This window comes from Numida meleagris, chromosome 4 (assembly GCF_002078875.1).
Source record: "Numida meleagris isolate 19003 breed g44 Domestic line chromosome 4, NumMel1.0, whole genome shotgun sequence".
Lineage (NCBI taxonomy): Eukaryota > Metazoa > Chordata > Aves > Galliformes > Numididae > Numida > Numida meleagris.
In genome coordinates this window covers 54272576-54285007 of record NC_034412.1, presented here as the reverse complement: position 1 = coordinate 54285007, position 12432 = coordinate 54272576, and the positions used below count along the sequence as shown (strand labels likewise).

The 12432-nt window shown below is 39.8% G+C and overlaps 1 long non-coding RNA gene across 4 annotated transcripts in view; it reads right to left on the bottom strand.

Annotated features, from left to right (window-relative positions):
* Positions 1-12432, bottom strand: part of LOC110398367 — a 411724-nt gene that overhangs the window by 152171 nt on the left and 247121 nt on the right. For all 4 annotated transcript variants that reach the window (XR_002438350.1, XR_002438349.1, XR_002438348.1 and 1 more), the window contains exons 9-10: positions 9891-10002; positions 3289-3401 (exon numbers count right to left, since the gene is read on the bottom strand). This is a non-coding gene — a long non-coding RNA (uncharacterized LOC110398367). The remainder of the gene's footprint in view (positions 1-3288; positions 3402-9890; positions 10003-12432) is intronic.

Below are 12432 nucleotides of genomic sequence, written 5' to 3'. Positions count from 1 at the left end.
GTGACAGAGGTACTGACATGCTCATGGCCAAGCATGGAATTGCAAGTCTAGCGGCCCGATCATCAAGCTGAGCTTTCTCCAATAATAGGCTTCCGTAAGAATGGAAAAAGGAGGAACAACATGGAGGCTGCGCTCCTAAAATGAAGGACAATTCAAGTTATGGCCACTGATCTGCCAGGTGCTGCTTTAGCCTCTGGTCTAACAATAAGGAACTCCACAGAAAACTGGCATGGAATCACATGTGTTCACTGGGGATTCGCTAACACCGTGTGAACAACAAAGAATAGCAGAGGCTGCAGTACGAAGGAGATGGGCACAACTCTTATAAAGCAATATGGATTGTCATGGATATTAAGTTCAGGTCACTTATTTCAAAATGTAAACACACGCACTCCATTCCATGAAAAGCCAAGTGAATGCTAAGCTTCACAGCGCTTATTTAATTTTCTCCCATCTATGTCTTAAACAAAAGCAGTAAGAACTAAAGTGCCAACTCAAAGTCCTCATTCTCAAGCCACTGCGTCGTGCCAAAATCTGCTTTGCATTTGCAGGCAGGAGGGCCCTGGCCTCCAGTGGGAGCAGCACATAAGCATCCAGGGACAGCTTGGCTCCACAGAGACGCATTTGCCTCAAACCAGAAATATTTAGTTCTCAACTTTTACAGCTGTTTGAAGTAGTGACTCTCTAGAAGTCAAGAGGAATTGGGAGAGACTAAAAGCGTATTTAGATCTTACTTTCTAAAAATAAACTCCTTTCCCTATGCATTCTGATGCTCAGCACTGAGATGATAATAAGCCACTCAAACAGCACTGCATGACTACCAGCAGCAAGCGACTTAGCACAGAAGAGTGCCTATTAATACAGCCTGAGGGTCAAAAAGAAAAATCATGCCTGAAAAAAAGGATGGGAAAAAGTGATGGCAGTTGCTTTACAAAAGTAGTTTAGTCATCCTGACAGGATGAGATAACCAACTCCTTGACATACAAATGCCGATGTCCAACAAAATTGCATCAATCAATTTATTATCATTGGGCTTTCTGGCATGCACATGAAAATAAATTTGCATAAAATCAGGACTCAAGTGGAAATGTACTCCATGACATCATGTTACAGAAGTAAATGGAAAGAGAGAGAAATAAAATAAAACTGGATCTCAGAATGAAGCCCTGGAGGAGATACAAATTAGTCACTGTAGAAACAGATGCAAAGTAGGCAGACTGAGCAAACTTGGAAAGAAGTGTAATGAGGAAGAAAGCCAAAACAAAGCCATACCCACAGTTCCAAGGCAGGAGTGAAAGAGTAAAAGTGGGCAATGCTCTGCTTCACTGTTGACACCAAGTTGCTTTTCTAAGCACTTGTAGAGCAGACTGTCAGCATGGCACTGAAGCACTTTTTAGAAATTTAATTTACAGAAAAAGCAACTATCACACCGCGTTGTCCCCTCTCAAAGAATATCTGCAGAAAATTCTCATGTAAGTAATACTCCTGCCTCTTAATAGAATGCTCAGCAGGGAAGTAGAAATATTATTAAAATCTTACCACTTTCATCAAGTTTTGTGACAGTCCCATGTATGTCTCTGAGCTTTATCAAGAATGTAGTTCCTTTATTTCAAAATCCCGACCTGTGAGTTCCCTGTCACATTGCTCCACAGCAACTTGACAACTCTTGTTCATTCATGTGTGTTACAATTCTTGTCCCATGGAGGTGAACTGAAATTTCTCATCTTCTAAATATACCACAGTGTTTCTGAACATGCATACAGAGATGGTACACTCAGTCATTTTCAATAACTGGTATAAAATAAAATGACCCAGGGAAAGGCATACTGTTCTTAAAGAATGGCTTAAATATATTTTCATCTACATCACTGTTCCTCAGCTGTCATAAAACAAGCAAAAAGATGTATAACAACCAACCAGCTATATTTTTAAGTCTCCCTCTTAACATTTGCTATTTTTTAACACTACTATACAATGAAAGTTGACAGAAATAACAAAGACAGTTGTCGTAAAATCTAATTCAGAAGGTACCCATTTAAAGAAACATATTGTGTGTCATCTGAAGACTGGCAATGACTAGTTTTGATAGGAAAGATCCCAGAGAGAAGTCAAGCAGTCTTATTTAGAGGTGCAGCCACGTTGTAAACAACTTACCTGAAAGCAGTGGCTCGTGTTTGGCCTTAAGCCACTGCAGGAGAACTACATTACAGCCCTTGTCAAAAGCACAACATTCATTGCAGAATTCCAACTCTCAAAACAAATAGTTTTTTTTTTTTTTAAGCCATGGCCCCTTCGAAGTTATCTTTTTGATTATTTTGAACTCTCACTTCAAAATAATTTTATATATTTTTTTTAATCTTCAACTTTTCATGCCCAAAATTCTCAGTAGAACTAAATGGACTTTTTTGTCCAACCATAAATCTTCTGGAACCACAGATTTTAAAGCAAAAATTCTGCAGCTATATTACTAATCTGTCAGAAACACATTGTTTAATACAAACTATCGTCCTTTTTATAAGAGCTACAGTTTGTTCTCTGTCAAGAAAGGAAAGTACTATCTTTTTTATCAAAGTTTTGTTTCTCCTTTGTCATAGTTAGTACTCTGCTATATCATAAGAAATATAAATAACAAAACCATTAACAGCTTTTTGCAAGTGACATTTTTTTCTTAAGTAGTGCCGAATACATGTCCTGTTTTTACAATGCTATCATTCTTCCTCCTTCAGCTCTCCCACATGGAAGAATGAATAAACAATACTTAGCCAAACAGAAAAGCAGGAAAATTGTCCAAAACTTAATGGCATAAACACGAGTATAATACAACTAAAACATTCACAGAATGCTTTGGTAGAGGAAAGCTGAAACGCACTTTATTTTCAAAATACAACACCAAAAATCAGCCTGAGTTTCAGACAGACTTTTGCATTCACATATTCAGGACACTTCTGGAGATGTACAGTCTTAAAATCAACAAGAACTTTCATGAACTCAGAACTTGTGAAAATTCAGGCTAATCAGTTGCCTAAAGACTCAGTAACTTCAGTGTGTACGTTCATCCTGCAAGACTGATTCAGTGCTGTAAGCACAAATAGCTGAAGCATCATCTTACATAGCACTCCTCAAAAAAAGCAACATTACCTCAACACACAAAAGTAGCCTGTATCGCTGTAAAATAGCTGTGTTGCTCAACTCATATAATGAAGTGCTTATAAACAGCGTCCTTTCAATGGTAACCTCTGTAAGAAGCATTTTAAATTATTACATACGTGAAAAAATCCTAGGTAATACCTTGCAAACACAAAGATGTTTGATCTTTGCCTGTAAAATGATGCATAATACTCCAGCATCACGCACTGAGTCTTCCTTCCACTGCTCTCAGACGCAAACTGAGTAAGAAACACCTGTTCAGGGGAAAAGCAAAGGTGAGAGAAGAAGAACCAAGCCAAAGCATTGTAAGTAATTGGTATAAAGTTAAACAACAGGAACTGTGCAGAGAGCTCTGCTGATCATAGTAAAGCCACGCCAGCCCTTTGTAGCCATGATGCTGAACACAGCCTGTCCCATGGCATGCGGGCATTCTGGTTACTTAACAGGTGAGTGCCAAGGGCACACAACAGCAATGAGAGACCTAAGAAACAAACAAGCAACTGGAGTCCAAACCTAGTCATTCATCCCCCTCTCAAGCATTTGTTGTGCATAGATAGTTTTATTTTACATAAATATTGCACTTTTGCTTGGTTTTCAAAGTCACTTCAACATTTATCTGCTTGTGTGACTGAAAAGAACTTGCCAAGCTGAAGAAAAAACCAACTTGAGGAATGATGAGAAAAGCAGGGCTCCAGAACTGAATATGGCAGAGGCAAAACAACATCTTTAAGATCCTCTACAAGGACATAACCTGGGAGCTGCCACCACACTCATCCTCACACCAGAAACACGATTTCAGACCACCACCGAAGAAATATTGCATCATGCAAGCAAAGTTACGAGATCTCCTGTTACGTGGATGTTTAAGGTGTAGGGAGAAAACATGGGAGAAGAGCAAAATAAACAACCCAGAAGTTTGACCATGGAGCTCCTGCGGTAATCGATGCTGCTCACTCAAAATGGTCCAGTGTCTCAGTAAAGACAATCAGTTGGAGTGACCTTAGTCATGTCAAGGGCACAACTTGATCTTATAAAGAACAACAATTTAAGATGTGTGCAACTACAGATACTCACTTTCCAACAAATTGCTGGCACAAAGTAATTTTGTCTTTGTACAAGTTGCAATCCAGGTTATCTTTCTGTGACATTATCTTAAATATATCATTTGTCACATTGCTTAAAGATGTACAGTAACAAAAAGAGCAGCTGTCTTTGGACAGCTGCAACATCATTAGCAGCATAAATTTCTTTACTGCAATACTCCTGCATATTGCTACTGTCTCAGGAAAACAGCAAGGAATCTAACACTGATACGCTATATTTGAGGACTGATACAGAAGAATCTCTCTTTATTTTAGGTAATTAAAATCAGCAGAAAAACACTATTTGCGGAATTTATGTATCAAGCAACAGATGCAAAGCTCCACCTGCTTTTAACATACCTATGCCCTGGTGTTATGGAGAAAAAATTTATATGCTCATTGAAAATACTGCATTTTTTCTTTTAATCTTCTGATGTGACTTATTCACCTCATGCTTGCTGTACAATGACAATGCCATTCCCCAGCTTCTGTCAAAAATAGATGAGCGTTGAACTAGAGCTGAGAGCTAGTAGAAATGTTCAAGGCTTTCTGCTCTTCCCATAACAAGATCTCTATTTCCATACTGGAAACAGCACATGAATTCCTTACTGCCTGATCAAGAAATGCAGCATGTAATGAGAGGCTAACCTGCCTGCGGCTTCTGATCACCTGCCAGTGACCCACAGCTCGAGAGCCCACAGTGTGGGTGGAGTCCAAAGCTGTTCCCAGGCTCTTTGGAGCACATCTTTGCACTAAAGGACACCCAGGGCAGGTAGGCTAATGCAGAAAAATTGCTGTTTTTATCTGCAGGAGCCTTCTGTCTTGGCAGAGGATGAAGACAAGCTGTCAAGCATATTCATAGCTAAAGATCTACATTAAGAGCATGGAGAATGTAAGAGAAATGAAATACAGTGAAAGGCAAGATCCTCCATCTCTAGGGATGTTCTGCTTCCTGCCTCAGAAAGAAAAAAGCTAAATTTGAGCTCATTTAAAGCCAGAAACAAGTCTGTAATAAAATTTTGCATCAGAATACCACACTTAACACCTCAGCTCAATAGCAGCTACATACTAATCTGTGCATTCAAGTTCATATTTACCCAAAATTCCAACCTATGGATTTGACCTAAGGCAGAGAAAAGTTGCACAAACTAACACGAGGAACCAGAGGGTTGGTCCTTTGTGCTTCTGAAGATTGAAGCAAAGACCTGTGTTGAGCAATAAGAAGACCAAAGGGATCTTCTTCCACTGCATTCTTTTTCCATTACATCTTTTGAACTTTACCTGCTAACTCTTAAATTATACAAGAGAAGGAGAAAGTCTCCTTCACATTAACAGCTAGTTAAACACTACTTATTATAATTGCTTTGCAGTAGACCAAGGTATCTCTCCCTTTAAGTCTTACTTTATGCTAAAAGTATAATTTTAGGTGTTGCCATTCAATACCCAAACCTACCCTTCAGCAATGTGAGATGGTTCAAGGGGCTTACTACTCTTTCAGGACCTGTGCTGAGGCCCTCTCAAGCTTTGCTTAGTCACCAGCTGCCAGCATCTAGGGTTACCAACATTGCTCTTCCAGTGTAAGCAAATCCTGGGCTTGTCAGGATTCTGTTGTATATATGTGCATGTACACTGTGTTCAGTTAACACATATACGTGGGTGAAGATCTGTGTCCACCAAGTTCAAGGAGCATTTAAGGAGATGATCAGCAGGGCAGCTCTTTCACATATCAATTCACCACAGAATAGAGGGCTCCACTCACAGTTCAGCTGTAGTTACATTTTCTCTAGGCTTAACAGAGCCCAGGGCTCAACACAGGCTGTCTGTAAAACACGAGAGTTATGTCGACACTATCAACAGAGCTGGACTTCTGTATCTCATCAGATGCTGCATCCAACGTGTTCTGGGTCAGATAATTAGAACACCAAATAACTATTCCCTCTAAAAACTTATAGCCAGGTTTCAAAACAGCTGGGCACATCTATTACTTGTTGCAGAGCTTTCCTGGGAATCACGTTCCTAAGCAGATTCTAAGCTCTTCTAAATATTTGTCCTCTGGTGTTTGCTCTACAAACACAACCCCACAAAACCAAATAAAAATACTTTAGTAGATGATTTCTTTTTAATGACTTACGTGAGCATTATTACTGAGTGCAATGGAAATGTACATTTTTTTCTTGCCTTATGTACTCACCCCAATTCAACAAGACACTATAGCTTTCATACTCAACTGGACTGCCATGCTTCAGACTTATTTTTCTTGAAGTTCATGTAACAAATTAAGGGAAATGTGCTTCTCATTCACTTCCCCAATTAGAATAAGCTGCTCTTTAGTGATTCTGAAGGACCTCAAGAATTTAAGAAATGTTTTTGATAGGTTTTAAGAAGCATAAGAATCCAAGTCCTATTGACCTCATACACAAAATATATCCTCGCTTTTTTCAAGCACTTTGTAAAAATTTCCTCTGTGTCATCAAGTAGTGATCTTATTTCATTGACTGACAAATAGGCGGTTTTACCTACACAGGTATATATTTTGCAGCTGAAATGAAGATGCAAAAGTAGTTATTAAAGATGTCTCTGTCAAAAATGACTATGTAAGCATTAATATACATGATAGCACCCATCAGAAACCCAAGCCAAACACATACACATTTAGGGAAAGCCTCAGTATTCCACTGACTTCAATGGGTCTGAAATTGGAACAACTTGTTTCTCTGTCACACATGATAGCATTTCTTCATGCAAATGGCAAATAGTTGCTTGTAGCTGCTTTTCCTACCAATGCTTGTTGAAGCCTCTTCCTACTAGCCACTGATTCCACAAGGTCATAATTTTAATCGAAACGTATTTACTAAAAAAAAAAAAATAGCACTTCGGTTTCATGTCTGCTTACTTCCCTTCCCTCTTTCTAGTCATTATTTCATTCTAAATCATGCTATTAACAAGAGCAGAAAATCCAGCAGGCACTTCCCCCCCTCCCCACAGCACTAGATTATATCTATTTCAAAAGACAGATATTTCCTTGCTGTGGCATGTATTCTTTTCTTTCCAGATAAACCACTATTCTGCACGTTACGTTTGCTGCCTTCCAGAAGCAGCAGATAACATTGAAGAGATTTAATTAATATGTACCACAGCATGAACCCAATGGATAGAACATCTACCCTGAAGGAGCAGAGCTGCAGGAGGTAATTAGAGCACACCGTGACATTTATTACTAATGCTCTTCCATTGACATTTGCTGCCAACAGGCTGCATATAAAGATTTCCTCTGTTTGCATTGACTTACAATGATATAGACTTTCCCACGCAAAGGCAAGCAAGGAATGCTTTTGCTGTTTACAGTAAATTAAGCCATAAGAGAACAAAATCTCAGTCTTTTTAGAGCAAGCAGCAAAACTTCCACCAACTTTCTGCATCCAAAATTCTTTTCCATGCAGTGGACTACAACAGGCTGCTGATACCAAATGCACTCTCTGAGAAGGGGAGAAATCCCCTTTACCCATCCCTACTCTCTACTACTCTGTGGATCTAGGAAAACTAACCACTACAGAGTAAAATGGTCAAACAGCACAAAAGAGAACTAGGATGAAGGACCTCTTCTAACCTCTCCCCAGGCTCTGCTGTTGGCATTGTACTACAGATGAGATGTCTCGGTAGTTTACTAGTAGACCTATATCAGTTCTGCCCTTTTTCAGGGTACGCAGAGCACCACGCATTCATCAGCAAATCGAGGTCCTTATTCCCATTCCTTCCTGTGCATTCCACACATGGTCTGGGATAAGGCTGCTTCCCCACAAGCAGCGTTTGAAATCTCCCCTTCAGGCAGAGAAGATGAGTTCAAATAGAGCTCCCAAACTATTAGAAAAGTCCTTTGACTCATCCATATTCTGCTGCTGAATCTGACTCAAACTGGCCATCAGCTTCAAAAGTTGTAGGGCTGGAGAAAGGAGCGTAGTTTGCTCTCACAAATATTTGCAGTAGCTCCTCCAAAATCTGAGATCAAATAAAGAGGAGGTCGATGAGTTTAGGAAGCTCAGGAGAAGGAAAAGAGGCAAGTCATGATTTCAGGTGTTGGCACCTCAAGTCCATCAAAGCTCCTTCCTGCCTTGTACATGGCTTTACATGATTAAGACAGGCAGAGCTGGGAAGGTAAGACAGAGCTGCTCTATGACAATAATGAAATAATCCAGTCAGAGTTAAAAACATCTCAAAACTAGTGGAATCATCTAAAAAACATACAAAATGTGTAAGGCAAACTCCATTGATAATAACAGAATTCTCTAGAAACATCACATGAGCCCTGGTAGAACTTAAATTTTAGAAGACACGAAACACTACAGTGGTGGAACGAAGCTGGAAAGTTTATTTTAAATGCTTTTTGACCCATTCACTCAGATAATTTCTTGGAAAAGTACTCCAAGTTTCTCCCTTTCATCTCCCAGCATGCTAAGCCTCAGCATATAAAAAGCCTTTATGTTTCAATTAGCATGCTCTGTTTTGGATTGTCCCACTGTCACCAGCTAACAGTTATACCTGTAGCTGTCAGAACACAACACTGTCCCCCAAATAGAGACTGAAATTTTGGCTGTCATACTGAGTTAACTGGAAGGAAAAGTAGGTACTTGTAATGCTGGAGACAGCACAGGTCAGGTACATATTCAAAATACCTCAGAAACTAGAGAAATTAATCACTACCACAAATAGCATCTCATGTATTCAACACCAGAGCCTATTCTTGTAAAATCTTCCACAGGCAAAAAGTGGTTTATGCTATCAGCTAATTGGAATGTAATGAGAGGGGTTACATCTCCCCTAAATTATGTTCCTCTCAGAAAATAATCCATATGCATTTACATTTTTGTGGTAAAGAAGATTTAGCAGCCTCATTCCCTCATAATAGTTATGTCTATGAGAACATCCTGTATGTTCTCTTCAATTTATTTTCTATTATCCCCCTGATTTTAAAAGCACACTAATAGAAAGCAGCAAGGAGTGTACACACAATTACACCATAATTAAAGATTATGTACCTGGAGGGAAGAATAAAATTTCAGATAAATATCAGAAGAAAGCCATGTTTCTGGTTAGGTACTTGCAACAGCTTTTCACATGGTAGAAAAGATACATTAGGTTTCACAGCACTGAAGAAACAATTGCTGTGATTTGGCTGGGGTTTAGTGCTCTTATCTCACCGACCTCACAAGCACTCTGTGCCCTGTACACTGCCCGCTCTGCAATGCTATCCCCCCCCCCCCCCCCCCCCCCCCGTTATCTGACAACAAAGTTACAGGCTTTGGGTCAAGGATCCTTTTCTGTCAGGGCTGGTTGCTTATGAGCTTGACCCCAGGCAAAGAAATATAACAACGATACTAGTGAACAGGAATCATTCTAATTTCAGCTGAAACAAGAAAAATTAACTACTGTGTGTCTGTACTGCTATTTAAGGTTTCTGTTTTTGATTTCGCAAACAGATGATTCAGTAAAACCCTGGAATCTAGTTTCTGGATACAATGAGGTGCCTACCACATCCTGTGCTCTTTGCCGTTACCTGGTGTGAGTGACTGCTATTAAAAGGTGTTCAAGGACTGAGGGCTCGTGAGTGCAGGGTTTGCCTCCACTCAATTCAGAAAAAAAAAAAAAAGATGAACACAAGCTTACCAGGACATGTCAACATCAATGTGCTTTGCTCATGGCTGTATGCAGAGCTTCCTCTTTCCTGTAGACATTACATTTTAGCACGATCTTCTACCTTTTTCCAGATTCATCCGCTCTGAAATAAAATCATAGAATCACCAAAGTTGGAAAAGACCTCCGAGATCATCCAGTCCAACCATCCACCTATCACCAGTATTTCCCACTAAACCCTGTCCCTCAGTACAACATCTAAATGCTTCTTGAACACCTCCAGGCACGGCAACTCCACCACCTCCCCAGGTAGCCTTTTTCTGCACCTGACCACTCTCTCATAGAAGTATTTCCTACCATCCATCCTGAATCTCCCCTAGCACAACTTCAAGCTATTCCTTCTAGTCCTATTACTAGTTTCACAAGAGAAGAGGCTGACCGCACCTCACCATAACCTCCCTTCAGGTAGCTATAGAGAGCAATAAGATCCCCTCTGATTGATATTTTTGCACGTCCAAGAACTTGACTGCTATGAGGGCTTGCCAATGTAGTAACAGTACAATAAGGGAAAGATCTTATTTAACATTATTTTTGAGGAAAACACATTACAAAGCTTTGTAAATGATGTACTTTTTTGCATTCCTTCACTTACATAGGTGTATAGAAACAATACTTCCCAACTCCCCAAATCTTACCTCGTTTATTTCAGATTACGAACACACTATTATTCATAATTTAAATTGCTACTGAAGGTAAACAATTTGCAGAGAGAAGGAAATCTTACAAGTATTCTTAAGCTGGTTTTGATTTATAGCGATGTTCTCCAGTTCTGCCAGAAAGATGAGCAATGTTAAAAGACTTGCAAAAGCCATGGCTCCACAGGAATATTCAGTAAAATCACATCAGCTGAAACTCTGAAGACAATCTACCTAACTTATAGCACGTTAAGCTCCTGAATGGCTAATATCCTGCTTTTAAGAAAGCTATAGCTCCATGAAGTGTACACTACTGCAGTTGTTTCTGAGGGAGACCATGTGGAAATGGGGATCAACTGCTCAGCATCTTAGAGAAACTGAACATCTAGTTCTGCCTACGTCCATTACAGTGAAAACACTGAGATCCTGTCTCAAAAACAAACAAAGAAAACAATCCACAAACAAAACCCCACAATCCACTCCTCCCCTCCAAACAACAGAAAAAACATCCAGAATGACAGAATGTATGCAAGTTGTTCATATGTTTTACATAGGATACCAAACTGTGGATTTCCCTCCTAAATTAAGCAGACACTACAGAAGCGGAGCAAAAGCAAAGAATATATCATTTCTTTATCAGCTCACTAAGTAGTAAAAATCAAAACCAACCAAACACAAAAACAAACCACAAAGCAAAACAAAACAGCCTCCGTATCCCCAGTTTTCCACCTTCATTGCCAGCTTTCTCATTGAAGCTCTGTGGGACCCTAGATATCCTCCGCCTGGAATTACAAAGCTAATACTTGTTCTGAAAATTCAGAATCAAGCTGATTATTGCTGGCTTGTCACGGTTTGTCCTTGTATTAGATTTCAACTAAATTCAATTACACAGTGCTCTCCTTGCTGCCATGAAATGAATGGCAGGACGAAGATGAATGAACAAAACGGCTGAAACTGATTGATCCCAACATGCAGGCAGGTTGATTAAAGTGTCCAGAAGCAAAATGAGGAATAGTATTCATCTGTAACTACTCGTTGGGTCTTCAATTAAATGCTGTTTTCACCAAATGTCAAGAAACAGTCTGAATCCTGTTGCTTTTGCAAGAGCATGTGTGCAGCCAAATGAAGCTTGATGAACTGAAAAAACCCCTTATTTTTACATCAGTCTATCTACGGCTCCCTTCTCAGCGGCTACTGAGTCATCCCAAACATTTACCTGGGGCAATTAAACACACCTGAAGCACGTTGATAAAAGGCAAACTTGAGTTATACACCTTCTGATGATCATATAAGCTCCAAGTGAACAGACTGGACTTTGTTCAGTGACTGTTGCACAGCATTTGATCCCACAGTAAAAGGGGGCATCATGAAAATACTCAGTTACAAACTACCAAGTAGTTAGTTGCCTCTGAAAATATTTCCTAGTCTGGAAATACTGCATGGTGGTGATACAGAGGAAAGCATTAACTTAACTGATGTGAAGAAATCCAACGCCTCCTGCACACTGTAGCAGAGCAGACTTGTGCACACTGTAGCAGAGCAGACTTGGAATCCACTCTGAGCCAAAGACTGACAATTCAAGTACACCACTAACCCCAGGCAGATACACTCAAACTCTGTGCAGAACAGCTGGGCAAAAAAATGTCTGAGCACATCTTCAAGGGGGCAGGTAGTTATGCCTCACCTCCACTCTGCCCAAAGCAGTATTTTTCATAGGTTACTTGATGCATTCCTAACCCATGGATGATTTATTCCCAGATTTAATTACAAACTATTTCACCTTGCTAGCAATACATTTAGTTCATGCATTTCCTAAGTAGGGGCAAGGTCCCAGCTGTCAGCTTGAAGTTTTAACCATTTTTCTTTACCATCTGTGGTTT